Source organism: Lathyrus oleraceus, chromosome 6 (genome assembly GCF_024323335.1).
Source record: "Lathyrus oleraceus cultivar Zhongwan6 chromosome 6, CAAS_Psat_ZW6_1.0, whole genome shotgun sequence".
Classification (NCBI taxonomy): domain Eukaryota; kingdom Viridiplantae; phylum Streptophyta; class Magnoliopsida; order Fabales; family Fabaceae; genus Lathyrus; species Lathyrus oleraceus.
In genome coordinates, this window is record NC_066584.1 from 445,830,437 (window position 1) to 445,847,023 (window position 16,587).

The 16,587-nt window shown below is 35.4% G+C and overlaps 1 non-coding gene across 1 annotated transcript; it reads right to left on the reverse strand.

Moving 5' to 3' along the window:
- Positions 1–10,451: 10,451 nt before the first annotated feature.
- TRNAR-UCG (transfer RNA arginine (anticodon UCG)) lies at positions 10,452–10,525 on the reverse strand. Its single transcript has one exon. It is a non-coding gene; the product is annotated as a tRNA-Arg (tRNA).
- Positions 10,526–16,587: the final 6,062 nt, after the last annotated feature.

The following is a 16,587-nucleotide window of genomic DNA, read 5'->3' on the forward strand; positions in this document are numbered from 1 at the left end:
TTTGATGTATGGGGAATCGACTTCATGGGTCCCTTTCCTGTATCATTTGGTTTCCTTTACATTTTGCTAGCTGTTGATTATGTTTCAAAGTGGGTGGAAGCTATCCCCACTAGGACTAATGATTCTAGAGTTGTTGCAAATTTTCTCAGGTCTAATATCTTTTGCAGGTTTAGAATACCACGAGCTATCATAAGTGACCAAGGCACTCATTTCTGTAACCGCACCATGGAAGCCTTGCTCCTGAAGTATGGAGTTATGCGCAGAGTCTCTACTGCATATCACCCACAAACTAATGGGCAAGCTGAGATCTCAAACAGGGAGATCAAACAAGTTTTAGAGAAAATGGTGCAGCCAAACAGGAAGGACTGGAGTCGTTGTCTAGAAGACGCACTTTGGGCCCAAAGAACAGCTTTCAAGACACCCATTGGGATGTCTCCTTATCGACTTGTTTTTGGTAAGGCATGTCATCTTCCTGTTGAGATAGAACACTGTGCTTATTGGGCGGTGAAAAGTTGTAATTTGGAGATGCAACAAGCAGGTATTGAAAGAAAACTCCAATTACAACAGTTGGAAGAGCTTAGACTAGAGGCTTATGAAAGCTCTAGGATATATAAAGAGAAAACTAAGCACTTCCATGATAAAATGATTTCTAGTAAGGAATTTTCTGTGGGCCAACAGGTTTTACTGTTTAACTCCCGCTTAAGCTTATGGCTAGGAAACTTCGATCCAAATGGATTGGCCCTTTTGTTATTACTAATGTTTTCCCTTATGGTGCAGTAGAAATAAAAAGTGCAGATACTAACAAGACTTTCAAAGTCAATGGGCGGCGCTTGAAGCTATTCCATGAAAGTTCAATGACTGAAGATGTCAGCATAGAGGAGCTTTTTTTGGAAGCACCTAACTACCCTGCAACTTGATCAGGGAGTCTTTCTTTCCTTCTCTCTACTTTACTAGTAATGTCTTTTCATTGAGGGCAATGCTTATTTTAAGTGTGGGGGAGGGAAATCATTTGTTTCGTTTGTTTTCCTTGTTTTTGTTAGTGTTTTATTTGTTTTCAGTCATAAAAAAATAAAAAAAATGCATCTTCTTGAAATTTTTAGGCTATAGACTGACTAATTTGAGATTAGTTTGCGGAGACATGGGAAAAATTCACAAGATCGGTATCGTCTTAGCACCGTGAGTCTCCTGCATATGGAAATTGATTTGAATTCTTATTATGTTTTAGCCTTAAATTCTCATTCTCTGACAGCTCTTGAGTAGTTTATTTAAGCAGTCAGCACCATCTCACACACACTCTACGCAGGGAAGCCGATGAATATAAGTGAGTGTTCCGAAAAAGAAAAAAAAAGAAAGAAAAGGGAATGCACCTTCTAAGTTTGGTGACCCTCACCCGATCACTTAACCCAATGGATGTAGAACCTTCAAAAAAAATTGAAAATAAGACTCGTTGTCAGTTGGTTCAGCGGTTTCTGGTGCTGAACTTGGTAGGGCGGATTACGGTCCGATCCCCCGCAACTACAACTGAGTAAACAAAGGGTTATGCCACGTAAGTACTAGAATCCCGTGCAAAAAGGATCAGAGTCACTAACCGGTCACCTTGCTATGGGTCTGTGGAGATAACGGGCTTAATGTGATTGCGCCTGAATGAAAAAGAGCAAAAAGAAGGATGAGTAAGTTAGGCTTTAACATAATAACATGATTCGAGTTGATTTGTGTATTCAGGAGGTTTATGACTGCACAATTATGGATTAGTGTTCCTATGATATCCTTAGTGTGCAAGATTAGTACCTATCGATGCAAACTTAACCGAAGAAGACTTGTAGCCTATGATGAGTAACTAATGATGTGTTTGTGTTTTCTTTGTTTTATTTTAAATTTTGCTCGGAGTGCAAAAGTTCAAGTGTGGGGGAATTTGATCAGTGCATTTTGATGCATATTCTTCTATATTTATACTTATGCATTTCCATGTTTTAGTTTGGTTATTTTTCCATTTTAATGTGTTTTTATAATTTATCTTAATTTTACACTTATTTGTTTTTCGCAGTTTATTTTCTGCATTAGCAGTCTGCATGTATAAATTCATAACTGGAGCTAAGAGTATCGGATCGAGGCGTGCTACTAGTCGTTGGAAAGCTAAGAGAAAGAGCTACGAATTTCATGAAGAAGTCAGAAGCTAATTCGGACTGTAGCATTGAAAAATCTGTTGAAGCCTTCAGCACTAGATTTATATTTTGTGTTGGGTTATTTAGTTTGGGCCTAGGTTATGTTTTGACCAAATTAGGTTTATTCTACTTTTCCTATAACCTAAGCAGCCGAAAACAGTACACGGTATCACTATTCACGAAAACTTGAAAGCTTGTACGAATTCCATGGAGAACTAATCCCTCTGATTCGATCTGTCGTAACTCAGGTTCCAAAAATTGAGATTATTATAATGTTAATTTTAGTTTAATTCCTTTCAATGATATTTTGTGTTCTTGTATGCTTAATTCGATTGCATGAAATATATTGATTCAATTTGCTTGATTGTATGATCCTAACATAGGCACGTCACGTTTGCTTAATTCGTTTTTGTGTCTAATCAATCATGTTTGCTTAATCCATGAAAACTTATCCCGTTTGCTTAATTCGGACAATAGGATCATACATCTCGCAAACTTCACCGCGCTTGTCATTGAGTTTGTATCCAAATAGGAATAGACAATCTGCTTAGGGTATTAAAATTATATTAATCGATGATAGTAGGAACTGAATCGGTAGATTGAATTATTTCATAATCACTTATTTCATAATCACTTATTTCATAACAGCTTATTTCAAGAATTGCTTTTAATAATCACTTTTTCTTAATCGAACACCAAACTAAACAACCCCCCCCCCTTTATTCGATTTACCTTTGGATAATAATAATCAAGAATCCTTGAGAGAACGATATCCGAGTTAAAATTGTCGTCGTACTACGTTTTTGCAAAACACTCGTTTTGACCCGCGCGCGACAGCGGATCACTAAGACTCGTAGTAAAATTGCTTGAAACATGTAAAATGAGTGGGAGGAAATTTGGGAAGTGGAAGAAGAAAATGCAGAATTTGGTGCGAGGTTTTAGGAAGACGACGCCATGATGGGCGTCAATGTGGTTGACGGCCTGTCCGCCATGGTTCTAAAGCATGCGCTCCTTTGTTCCTTCACTTTTTGGCTAATAGTCTGCACATCTGGGACCATGACGCCATCATGATTGGGTTGTGCCCATCATGACAGTCAAAGCTGGGTATTTTTCACGTGCTTTCACCATTTTTCATTGTTTTATCGCATAAAGGCATCTAACTACTAAGTACCTTAAATGCAAACTCAATACCAACGTAAAACCATACAAAATGTATCAATCTACTCTGAAATAGGTTCAAATCGAGCCAATAAAATTGTTTATTTCACATGTTATAAGCCCTGAACAGGGTACGAGAAGCATCCTCAAAAAGACCCTGTCTGTCAACCGCAGTCAAGTTCTGGACGAAAGCTAGGTCCTTAGAGGCCACAGTAGTAGTGAATTCTTCCAAGGTGTTAGGTAACCAAGTGGGAAAATGGTAGTGCGTCGGAGGAAAGGAATAATATTCTCTGAATCACCATCCTCTAAAACATGAGCTCGTTTAGAAGAACCCTTTTCAAGAGGAATGGATGGGCAGTCACCCTGATTCCTCTTGATATGAGAAAGGGGTAGTGAAGGCGTATGAACCGAGAGGTAAGCCATCACAATAGTTGGTGGTTCCACCTAAGGAGTTATACTCGGGATTGTAATCGCAACTATTTCCATGGCAGTAATTGTAACTGGTGTCTAAACTATCAGAGCAAGAGTAGTTGTAACAATAGTAGTCAGTTGTTCCACGTAAGGAGTTATACTTGGGATTGTAATCATAACTACTTCCAGGGAAGTAACTGTAACTAGCGTCTGAACCATCAAAGCATGATTAGCTACAACAACAGAAGTTTCCACCACTTGACCCGAGGAGACGTTCGTAAGACCTTGGTCCTTGGAAAGAATGAGAATATTTTGCATCTGATCCAAGTTATTTGCAAGATACAAGTCACGCTTGTTAAAAAAAGGGCTCCTCATATCCTCATCCTCACCAAAGAGTTCTTACATCTCTACATGATCATGCGCACTGATAATCACATAGATGTCAATCTGTTTCTTCTTTTGCTGAGAATGAGACACTTCACTAGGACCAAATCCTTCTTCATAGTCGAGCCCTTCATACCAAGCACATAGATCCTCCTTCATTTTTATCTCCTTGAAGGATAAAGGACTTTACCTGGCATGGTAAGAAGAACGGGGCCGACGAAAGTGAATTCGAAACCAGTACTTCAAGAAACCACTCTTGCAAAAGCGTGTAAACCCCATTGCAGTTGAAGACGATCAAAATTAAAGTGAGACTCATGAGTAATAAGTCTCACTAGGTGTCGCATCTCGAAAAATATGATTCCTCGCGATGGTCGCAGAAAAAATAGTTCGAAAAAATTCGCCACCGAACTTTATTTATCTCAATAAAGGAATAGGAAAATAATGATAAAACCTTTGAAAAATAGAATAATGGTCATCGCAACCATATTCGGGTTCGGGAGTCAATTACGCAAGGGGAAGGTATTAGCACCCCTCACGTCTGTTGTACACAACGGAAACCTTTTAGTCTAATTTCTGACTTGAATATTAACTAATGTTCATTATTTTCTTCGAGTGATAAAAAGATTGAAAAGAGAGATGGATGGAAACCTCAGAAAGGGGGAAAAGGGAGGTTTTTTATTAGTGTGCTCGCGAAGATCTAACAATCTCCTTCCTACATATCCTTATAGTGAAATAAGAAAATTAGAGCATTCGTAGTTCGGGGAACTACAGTTTGTTGGTATCTTTTAAGGAACAACTATTTAGATCGCGTTCTAAAGGCTAAACATTGGCTTATCTACTTCCGACGGAGGCTTAAGCATTGGTTTGTTGTGCGCGTTAGAAACGATTAAACAATATTTTTTTTAAATAGTTTCGATCACACAGGGGCGAGGAAAGGGGTTTGATAAGTTGAATGTGTTTTAATGAACAAGTGCTTAAATCGCATCCTAACGGTTAAGCATTGGCTTGCATGCTCGCGGTGGAGACTTAAGCGTTAGTTTGTGTACGTATTATAAGGGACTAAGCAATGTTCTTTCTGAAAAGAGTTAAGTTGTTGATCGCACGGGGGCGAGGAATTAAGTTTAGTGTGTTTGGTATTTTTAAGAAGAACAGAAAAATATTGAACAATATGGTGCACACCAATCATTCAATTATTCGAGGAATGGTAAGGCGAGCGCCTCCTATTTCCTTTTTCGTTCAAATTATTATTAAAAATAGTTTGCGAAAATCGAATATGTGTGGTAGTGACGCGGACGCCTCCCACTTGCTTACTCGAAGAATAATGAGGCGCGTGCCACCTATTCCTTTATCCAAGTTTAATTAGAGTGTTTTAATCAGAAGACAAAAAGTCGAGCAATATGGCGAGCGCCAATCGTTCAATCATTCGAGGGATAGTGAGGCGAACGCCTCCCATTCCCTTTTTTATCTGAAGTTTAAGTTACAAAAGAATGTTCTTAGAAGTTATATTGATTTGATGAGAAAATCGAGTTGGTCTAGTTTGGAAATGATGTGAAGGTGAAATGATTATAAAATTATGATAGTGGAAGAAATCGATCAATATTTAATTATCAAAATTAATTGATTAAAGTTTGATTAAATCGGTTAATTAAGTTAATTAAGATTAATTATCAAAATTATTTAATTAAATCAAATAATCAAGTTAATTAAAATTAATTAATCCAAATTAACTAAATAAACAAAATTTAATTAATTAGTTAATTTAATTAGTTAAACTACGTGAATTGTATATTAATAATATTGACTTTTGCAAGCTTGATTTCGAAACTTTTTACCCGTTAATTTTGCATGTACTTGAGGAATGATTTAACCAATTTGTCTGTATATTCGAGAATTTATTCTGGCTAACATTTTAGGCATTATTTATGATGAAATTCATGTCATGCTATATTGCTGATGCAAACTGAAAATAAAACCAAATTTATGAAAGTTTTAAAATGTCCGGACAAAATTGGGGTATAACACTAGCATGAAAAGTTCAAGAAAATTACCCCAAACATTGGTAAAAGCGTCAAACCAAGGGACATGATGAAGAAAGAAGAGCAAATCCTGATCTCGTGTGTCATCCCTAGAGGTGCAGGCCACGTAAAAGAGATAAAAATAGCTCCAAATAAGGTTTCAAAGATTTATGCTCCGTTTAAAGTTTGAACACTTTCTTATAAGCCCAAACTCTAGGGTGAAGTTGCAAGGGATAAACTTTCAGATGGTTCATTACAGCCACCTCGAAGTTAGAAAAGGGCAAGCATACCCCTAACCTCGTAATGAGGCATTCATATAGAGGAACCGAGCTTTCCTCAAATGAGTTGCATATCTTCTTCGCTGGATTTACTAGAAGGACCGACCAATCTGTTGGGTTGCCGACCATTATATTAGTGTTGGTTATAACTGCAAGAGTGTCCAAAGTAGAAGGAGCCCTATCACTTCTGCCCATTCAGCCCAAGGTATAAATACAATTACAAGAGGGTTTCAGGTACACAATCTATAATCTTCACTCTCACTATGATTATTTTGAATCCTAAACTCACTTAGATGTTGGAGTGTTAACTATGCAGATGCACCTCTTTCGGCCCACCGTACTAGAGATTAGAAGTACATGTTCAAAATCAACATATTTGATTCAAGATGTGTCACGCTGACAACCTTTGATCCAAGAAGTCGCATCACTGAATCGCTTATGAAGCTACATTCCATCGTAACTTTCACAATCTTCTCCATTTCTGGTTTCAAAACGGAATAGTCCTCATTCTAATGTCTAGTTCCTGCCACCATTGCAGTAGCAGATGATTAAACTTCCTTGTCACATTTAAGACTAGAAATGGATATCCTCTTGCAAAAAGGAGAAAATGACGTGTTAATCCAAGTTATTGATGAAAGTTTTCCATTATCTGGAACAATTTGAATGTATTTTATAAACATAATTTGAGATGAAGAATCATAACTTCTTTTGACTTCACGAACTTATGCAAGTAGATTACGAAACTCGACCATGCTGCAAGGATGCAAAATTGTATATATTTATTAATGGGTTTCTTGAGTCAATCTTCACGAGAAAGGTTCTGTGCAGTAGAAACCAGTAGAAAAATAATCACAATAATTGAAGAGAAATATTAAAGGAAAGAAGTTTAAAAAAAAGGTTAATCTAATTCATTAGCTCATATTCTTAACAAGCGTATGTTATGGTCCATTGTCTTGGATAACACAAACACCTCGAACATGACCCCGACATTGACATGGCGACACTAGTAATAATTTGAAAAAATAAATAAATTAAACATAATCAAAAGTGTCGACGCAGTTGTCCGACACTGACACAAACACACCTTTTTAGAGGTGTCGGTCGTAGTGTTGATACATTCCTAGATAAAGGTGTTCATGGGTGTGGGTTGACTCGTGAATTCGTCGACATAAACCGAACTAACCCATAAAATATCTGAACTCGTTCAGTTATAGGTATAAACATCTCAACCTACAATAACTCGTAGAGTTTTGCTTTGAGTATTGAGTTTGAGTTTCAAAACTTGTTGGCTTGTTGAACCAACCCATTGATGTGACATTAGTGAGTTATTATTTATTATTATTATTTTAAAATGAAATATAAAACTAATATATCACTACAAATTTTGCCAATTTTTTTATTAACATCCAATATTACAACTAGATCAATAAGTTTACGTAATTTTAAGGTTAAGTGTTACTTCTCATTTTCTTTTGTATCATTTCCAACTTAGGTATTTTTTTTAAATGATGTGTTTAATAGAATTTTCTATTATTATTAAGTGTTATGACATATGGATGAATCTTATTTGACATTATACGATGTGTGTAATGCAATTTGTATTAGAAATGTGTGTAATTATATTTAATTATGTTACATTTTTTTATTTTTGTAGTGAAATATAGAGGCATGGATGGCACTATTGCAGCAGAGTTATTGATAGAGCAACAGACTATGCTAGGGTTACTAAGACCGAGTCTTCCCAGATATGGGTTGGACGAGTGGTTCCATCCGGTTCACACCATAAACGGTTGGCTGAGTAGGTTTGGTTTTGTGCATCTCGTAACACTTGACGCCGACAAGTACGACCAGTATAGCAGCCTAGAGATAAGGTGGCGGGTGAGGTGAGAGTACCAGATGATGTTGTTGTAGATGAGATTGTTGAGGAGGTTATTGTGTAGGTTGTTGTTACAGAGGTGGTCCAGCCATATGTTATTGTTGTTGATCCGGTCCCATATGTTACTTTTAACATAGAGGTTACATCTCATTCGATTGAGCCCTCTGTGCACACTAACGGAGGATTCCCTGGAGGACCCATTGATCAGTTGGTGCTTATTGAGTATGATGCCCATATGGAGTTATGGGTATGGCGGGGAGAGGTATATGTCTTTTATGTTTAACTGATCATATAGTCCACCGTGAGTTCGAGGAGTCTTCCTTATATTCAGGTTATATGCAATGGGAGACCATGGTTGCTAGACACTTTCCTGAGAGGTGTATGCGACAGTATGGTTATGTTCATAGTATCCCACGACCAATTCCGGATATACCATTTGTGGTCATCGAATGGTGGTTTAAGAGTAACTTCATCAGCTTTAATTATGTCATTAGAGATCGGACAGTTAGGGTTCAGCACCCCATACAACGCGAGGATAGTTACTTAGACTGGTACCTCATTGTATCACACCCTCGCATCATCCTATTTGTTGATGATACAAGTGATGTTGGGTCTTCTCATGTTGGGGTACTTGTAGATGACGTGTTGTCGCTGTCTCTTACAGCTGATGTCGATGACCAGCTGTGCCTACAGATGATTGTAGTTATTATGGATAACCTCATGAGTTTGGTAAACCCAAATGGCGAGGTTTATACTGGATTATCTCGGGCTGCACGCAAAGCTCGTGGGGGCCTATTTAGACATCTTTTGTATATTATGTATTATTTGTATTATTTGTATATTACTCAGACATTTTCATCAGAAACTTTTTTATTAGATCATATTTTTTAGCATTCATTCATGAACATCAACATAAACTAACATTTGATAACCGATCACATAACTTAAACATAACTTTAAAAACGGTGATAAATAAGAAAACCTAGACGCTACTAGATGATTCTGGACGTTTCATCATCTTCATTATCCTACCTGCGAAATAATTTCCACATACCATTCACATCTTCATCGATCTTCAACTCAATAAGGTTGTATTTCACCCTATTGTCAGTAATAATCCAATCTTCATGAAACTCGGTCTTTCTCACATTTTTGTTTCCGGTATCAGACAACAATTCATTCAACTTCGACGTCAGGTCGGCGAGAGATGTTGTGTCATCCGGAAGTCGAAACTCTACGACAGGTGAAGCTCCGTTGAAGTACACTCCTGCCTTAATCGAAAATTGAGGAAGAGACATTTTTTGAGATGTAGTTATCAAACATCAGATGATCCCCGTATTTATACAACTTTGCATTTACTCTAAACCACACAAAATTGTCGGTGCAATCACAACCATCCAAAATTATCGACAAAATCCCGAGCGTTTAAAGTTTCAAACAAATAACACTACCAAAAATTTCAATTTGATTGAAATTTCTGATATCAACTAGTAAATTTCAAATTTTTGAAATTATTTGAAACTTATCGAAAATTTTGAAATTTCTAATATACCGAAAATTGTGTTCGTACTGAAAATTTTATTTTTATTTATCGAAATTTTCAAATAAAAATTTCATTCAATTTTCAAATCGAAAAAGTTTTACCAATTTAAAAGTAGGAGATGTCAGATTTAATTGGGGATGACATTTTAAAATCTCCCGGAAGAGGCATTACCAAATATTTGATCTATATTCCTAAAAAACAAAATTGATGTTTTCTCAATGCTAACTAATTACCCATAGCAGATCACAAAAAAATATATATATGAGAAATATACAGGATGACTAATGGAAGCCGCAAAAATAAATATTTACCTACAAAATAAAACATGTCACACACAAATAAAAGCTACATAAACATAAACCGATATTAAAAGAAATTCAAACATTAAACTAAAAATTTCAAATTCCAGCAACTCAAATTGAAGGAACTGGTATATATAATACACACACAGTGACTCACTAACACACACGTTTTACTTTTTTCCAGTGTTCCACCTCTTAATTTTTTTATTTTTTAATGTTCTTTTTTCTACCAACTCACATTCTACTTTTTCCGCCTCCCCAGACAGCACAGAACAAGATATAGGACATCAACAATAAAAAAAAATGTCCTAAAAAATAGGATCGACCACAGTGGGAGTCGAACCCACGACCTTTTGATCCGAAGTCAAACGCGCTAATCCACTGCGCTATGCGGTCACTTGTGTTAGCTTATACTTATTTTGATAGGACTAGTTGAAACAGTTCTCATTTCATGGAACAAGAAAACTCGCTCTCATGAATTTCATTAATTGAATGGGGAAGTTTTACTAATAAAAAATCTTCCAATTACTATAAACGGGACAATAGCTAATGCATATTGGAAAATTATTAGGCGAGTTAATATTTTTATTAGGGATAATAAATTCGAACCGACTCGTTTATTTATTTTATTTTATTTTGTGTAAATGAGTCAGATCGATTTAGTTGTTTAATTTGAATGGTATAAGATTGATTTGATTAAATTCGGATAATTTTTTAAACTTATCAAAAATTAAATTCGATTGAAACCAACTAATATTTATTTTATTTATTTTATTACTATAAAGTTGATCTATTATAAAAATGGATTCATAATATTGTCACATTATCAATTTTTATAATTCAATTGTGTCATTATGTAAGAGTACAAAATATACAATACGAAATATAATTTATAGTTTAAAATATGATAATCATCAAATTAATACTAAATAATATTAGAAATATTATCATGTAGTAATAATTTTTTTCAATAATAAAAAAATAATTCTCTATTTGATAGGTTTTCTAAAAAAATTAGAAAAATGAATATATGTGAATTTTATAAATAAATAAAAAGGTTATTTTTATGGGTTTAGCGCAATAGTAAACTGATCAAATCCATCTCATTAACCCGTCAAATCGATTTGACTGATTTGTAAAAAATCAAAACTTTATTTATCAAAATTGGGTCTTTAAAATGAAACTGTAATTTACATCGAATTTAAGTTGAGTCTGATATCAACCCAACAAACCGATTGATTGTCCAAACTTAATTTTTACACACGGATATATCTATTCTAGAGTAGCTTAATGAATAGTTGGGTTATCAACTACAATGATTAAATTAAAAGAATAAAGTAAATAGTTTAAGAGCAGTGTAGTGTAGATCGTATTACCTAATAGTGTTTTTGAGTTTTCCTATTACATATTTAATATTTTTAAGTTAGTACTTTAACTTTTTTAATATTAAATATATATTGAAATAGAGCACGAAATTAGGTAATGAAGAGCATCAGAGGATTTTTATTAGGTTGAGATTGTTCTCTGGTAGATGGAAAGAGTACTTGCAAAAAATTATAGCATTTTGATATTCAAGTTAGTAAGAGATTGAGGTGGAATTTTTCATGTGTGAGTTGAATCGTATTTAAGCATGACTCAGAATCACAGTTATATATGGGAGACAATTGTAATTGTCTTTCTATTGTCCAACGTAGAACATGGGTGGCCATTGAATGGAGATCATGTGGCTCGGAGCAAAGGGGATTCATGCTTATGTGTGGTGATGTGTGAGGCAGGTTTACTTGTATGGTAACGCGAAGAGATTAGGCCTGTGTGGATTTGGTTGGTCTTATGGGTCGTTGGACAGTCTAGAACAGTTATCTCACAAGTCCTTATTGTTAGTCATGAAGTGTTGTCGTAAAAGTATTTAAGGTCATCCTAGAAGTATGAATCGTAGTAATCTTGCACGTGGAATAAAGACTATTTATTGAGTAAGAGTAGTTGGGATGGGGAACATACGCATTAAATGTGCGTCGTTCTAGTAAAACGTTTTTTACAATGATGGTTGTCATGTGTCCCATGCGCGTAGGGAATGACTTTGGTTTTTTGTTGGTGTAGCCTTTTACATTCAAGTTTATTGTTCGATCTAGTATTTCTCCAGTTTATCTATACTATCGAAATTGCATCAAGGTATTTCCCTTTTCTCCCTTCTCATTTTTTATATTTAGTCTGAGTTTGAACAAGCAGAACCCTAGAAATTCCTTTGCAGAAACCCCTCGTAGAACTTAGTGATGTCACTTCTGCCACTGGGCCACTAGTGATCGACCTTATTCCAAGAAATAGTGAGCTTTATCCCACTCGCATTAACATGGACCATGTCAGTGTGGCATTTTTCTTTGGAAATATCTACTTAGTCAATTCCACTATTGTTGAGAATGTCATGGATGACCCTAAAGTGTAGGTGTTTGCTTAAGTGTTTAGAGCGTCAGATCAAGTAATCACTTAGTGTTGGGGAGGCAACATGGTGGTTTGAGGAACAAGCTAGATGTATGAATCATGGTCGTCATTTTTTCATTGAACATTAACGATGAAATGGTGAATAAAGTGTCTCCATAACTCCCTACCGATGTTGAAGAATGTTGTTGGATAGACGATGATATCTTGGGTTGTCGCTCTTTTTATTGTATCAAGGACAAGTTGAAATGGTAACGCCGAGATGTTGGTGTGGATCTATGTGTTTGTAGATATAATAATCAGTTAATTTTGATGATGACTGTAATGCCCTAGATTTCTCTCAGGATTACCGACTTACCCCACAAACCAACACATGTCTTTTTAGTATATTTTGTCCTCACACACTTTCCGAGAAACTTTCTTGAAGGTCACCCATCCAAATACTACTCCAAGTCAAGCACACTTAACTATAGATTTCTTATTTGTTAGGCTACTGAAAAGAAGATGCATCTTGTTGGTCTATGTAATATCAATCAATCTATATAAGTCTTCCTTCAATCATGTAGTCTCATACCTGCACAACCTCGGGATCCTCTCATTCTGATGTGAATTAGGGTGAACACCCCCTACCTTCTTTGGCCTCGATTGTTACAACAAATCCCCACCCTCTTCGGCCTCGGGTGTTACATGCTCACCTGTTCGCTTGGTTCGTCCCCAAACCACATCGTATTGGGAAAGGCATGCTCTAATACCATTTTTAACGCCCCATAATACTTTCAGGATTACCGGCTGACCCTATAAACTAACATGGATCTTTTCAGCATGTTTTTCCTCACTCACACGCATTCCGGGAAACTTCGCAAAAGGTCACCCATCCAAATACTATTCCAAGTCAAACACACTTAACTATGGAGTTTTTATTTGTTAGGCTACTGAAAAGAAGATGCATCTTATTGGTATAGGTAGTACCAATCAATACTTATAATTCTTCCTTCAACCATGAAGTCTCATACCTGCACAGCCTCAGGATCCTCTCATTCCGATGTGAATTTGGGCGACCACTCCCCGCCTCTTCGGCCTCGGGTGTTATAACCACTCCTCTCCCTCAAACGGATTTTGGATGTTGATAGTACTTTGTGATAAGGGAGTTAATATAAACTATCAAGTGAATCTTCTGATGATGGCACCTGATCGAGAATATATTTAAATCCTCATTAGTCAGACAATTCAAAAATTAAATTGAAGTGTTAATCAAGTCAATGAAACAAGCAAAGGATCTAGAAGTCTGAAAGAGATAAAGTGTGAAAGTTCGTCTGGTCTTGCACTTAGAATATTAGATTAATCATTTTAAAATGTAAAATATGCAGAGTAGAACTTAAAGTACCGAGGCAAACGCGCGCGCGCACACACACACACACAATTTTTTTTCGAACTCTCTGATTGCATAAAACTTCTTGAAAACCTATCAAGGATTGTATGAAATTGATTAAGAATTGTTTTCTAATCAAATAGGAAAGTTTACACACTACCTAATCGATTAAGGACTTGGTCCAATCACATAAAGCAATGTGAATGACCTCTTAATCAATTAGAAAAGTTGTTAATCAATTAAGTCGTATAAGTGTTTCAGGGTTTCCTTTTTTATTAAGTTTTTGTATTTTGAAATATTTTAATTGTTTACCATATAGGGTTAATCGGTTAAATCAATCAATTGGCCTATGGATCATTTTATTTTTTGAGCAAAAAATTTATATATTAAAAAGGTTTCTCCTTATTTCGTTTTTACACCAAAAAAATGTGAATAGAAACCTCTTTGTCTTTCTTCTACTCTATCTGCTTTTGAATTTTATTTTTCACTAGAATTATCGTAATGCTAGTAGACTAAAAAGTCTTTGTGAGAGTTATGTTTAAATTGTTGTTGAATTTTCTTTATTCAATAGTATGATTCTCTTGTGATTTGTATTTGTTAAAGGACTTAAATGTTGAAAGGTAAACTTGAAAAAGCTTGGGTGAAGGTTCTTGAGCTAAGCATGTGTAAAAGTTTTATTTGATTGTTGTTGAAGGTTCGTGGGATGATCCTATAAGAGCTCAAATATGATTTTAGTTGAACCCTCAAGAGAAAACTCTTGGTGATGGGAGTAGGCCAAAACGTTAGGAAAACCTGAATCAATATTTGGTGCACTCTCTCTAAACTTTTTTCGCTTTACTTTATGTTGATTATTTTTAATTTTTTATGTGTATCATTGTTCATTTCAATATTTCTTCTATCTGATTCATATCCTCTAACATGAATGTTTTCAAAAGTATAAGTTTTTATAAATTAATCACGAATTTCTAATATCCTAATTCACCTCACCTTCATGCATGTGTTTGGAGTCACCAAGTCAACAAGTAGTATCATTTCTAACTCCCGATATAAGACTAATTTTCCGATGAGGTAAGAATGACTTCAAACGTATCACAATAGACCATCATCCTTCAATGGAGAATATTATGCTTTGTGGAAAGAGAAGATGAAAATCTCCATAAAGGGGATGGGTTATGATATTTGGAAAGCTGTGAAAATTTGTCATTTTGTTCTCACATCAAGTTAATGGTGTTCTGGTTAACAAAGATACAGATAAGTGGACCAAAGAATAAAAAAATGCATTGCATCTTGAAAGATAAAAGTATCATCATTATTGTTCTTGGTCTTGGTGAGTTTGTATGTGTTTCTCACCGCGAGATTGCAAAAGAAATGTGAGACATCCTTCAAGTTACCCTTGAAAGAACAATCGAGGTAAAGTAAAGGCTAGGATGAACACATTAACCCATGATTACAAACTCTTCATAATGAAATCTAACTAAAACATACAGAATATACAAAATGATTCATTCACATTGTGAATCACATGAGAATTATGGAAAAAGTATTTCAAAATGAGAATTTGGTGATAAAAGTCCTTATATGCTTAAATTGTAGTTGGAAACCTAAAGTCAATGTGATTTATGAATATAGGGACTTGTCTTCCCTGGATTTGGCTACTTTATTTGGCAAATTGCAGGAACACAATATGGAGCTGAAAAGGCTAGAAAATGATGAAGAATGTCATAAAAAGAATAAAAGTCTAGCTCTCAAGACCGAGGAAGAAAAATATTATGACTTTGATAAAGATATGGTGTCGCTTATTCGGACATCAAAAGATTTATGAATCATTTAAAGGAACAAGAGATGATCAACACAAAAACGAAGGAAGATCCTCATTTGTTCCTACATGATATAAATGCAGAAAAAATAGGCACGCAAAACAAAATCGGCCTATTCATTCTTCATGATATTCAATTTGTTTTGAAAATGGTATAATACTTGTGGTATGATTCTCTAATATCCTAAGAATTGAGAATTCCATTCAATTGCAGCCAGTTAGAATTATACTTTCATACAATTGTCAGCTTTTAGGTCCCAAAGGTGCGTGTCCCCTAATGTAAAACATTCCAAGTGGACTCCAATTAGAGGTGTGTTGATGGCTACAACATAGTAGTCTAACCACTATTTTTCATAATTAAAATGCATATGGTGCCCCGATTGAAAGTGGTGATTTTATCTTATTTTCTCTTGGAAAAATGAATAAAAAAAGTGCTTATTCGGGTATTAGTCGGAATCTAACAGTTCGTAATGGGGTTGGTATTCGCTGAAAATATACATGTTGATACTCTTTAGAGTAGAGTATGATTGTCGGGGTTGGGGTTGGTTGAATATATAGATGTTGAAAAACACCAAACTGATTTTCCTTTGTGTTGATAATATGAAATACCAATTGAAATTGTTTAGATTGCAATTATCTTACAAAATAGTTTGAAATACTTCAACACATACAAAATTATCAGTATATGAAATTGCACACAAAATGAATTATCCAATTGTAGAGAGAGAGAGAGAGAGAGAGAGAGAGAGAGAGAGAGAGAGAGAGAGAGAGAGAGAGAGAGAGAGAGAGAGAGAGAGAGAGAGAGAGAGGGAGAGAGAGAGAGAGAGAGAGAATATGAAG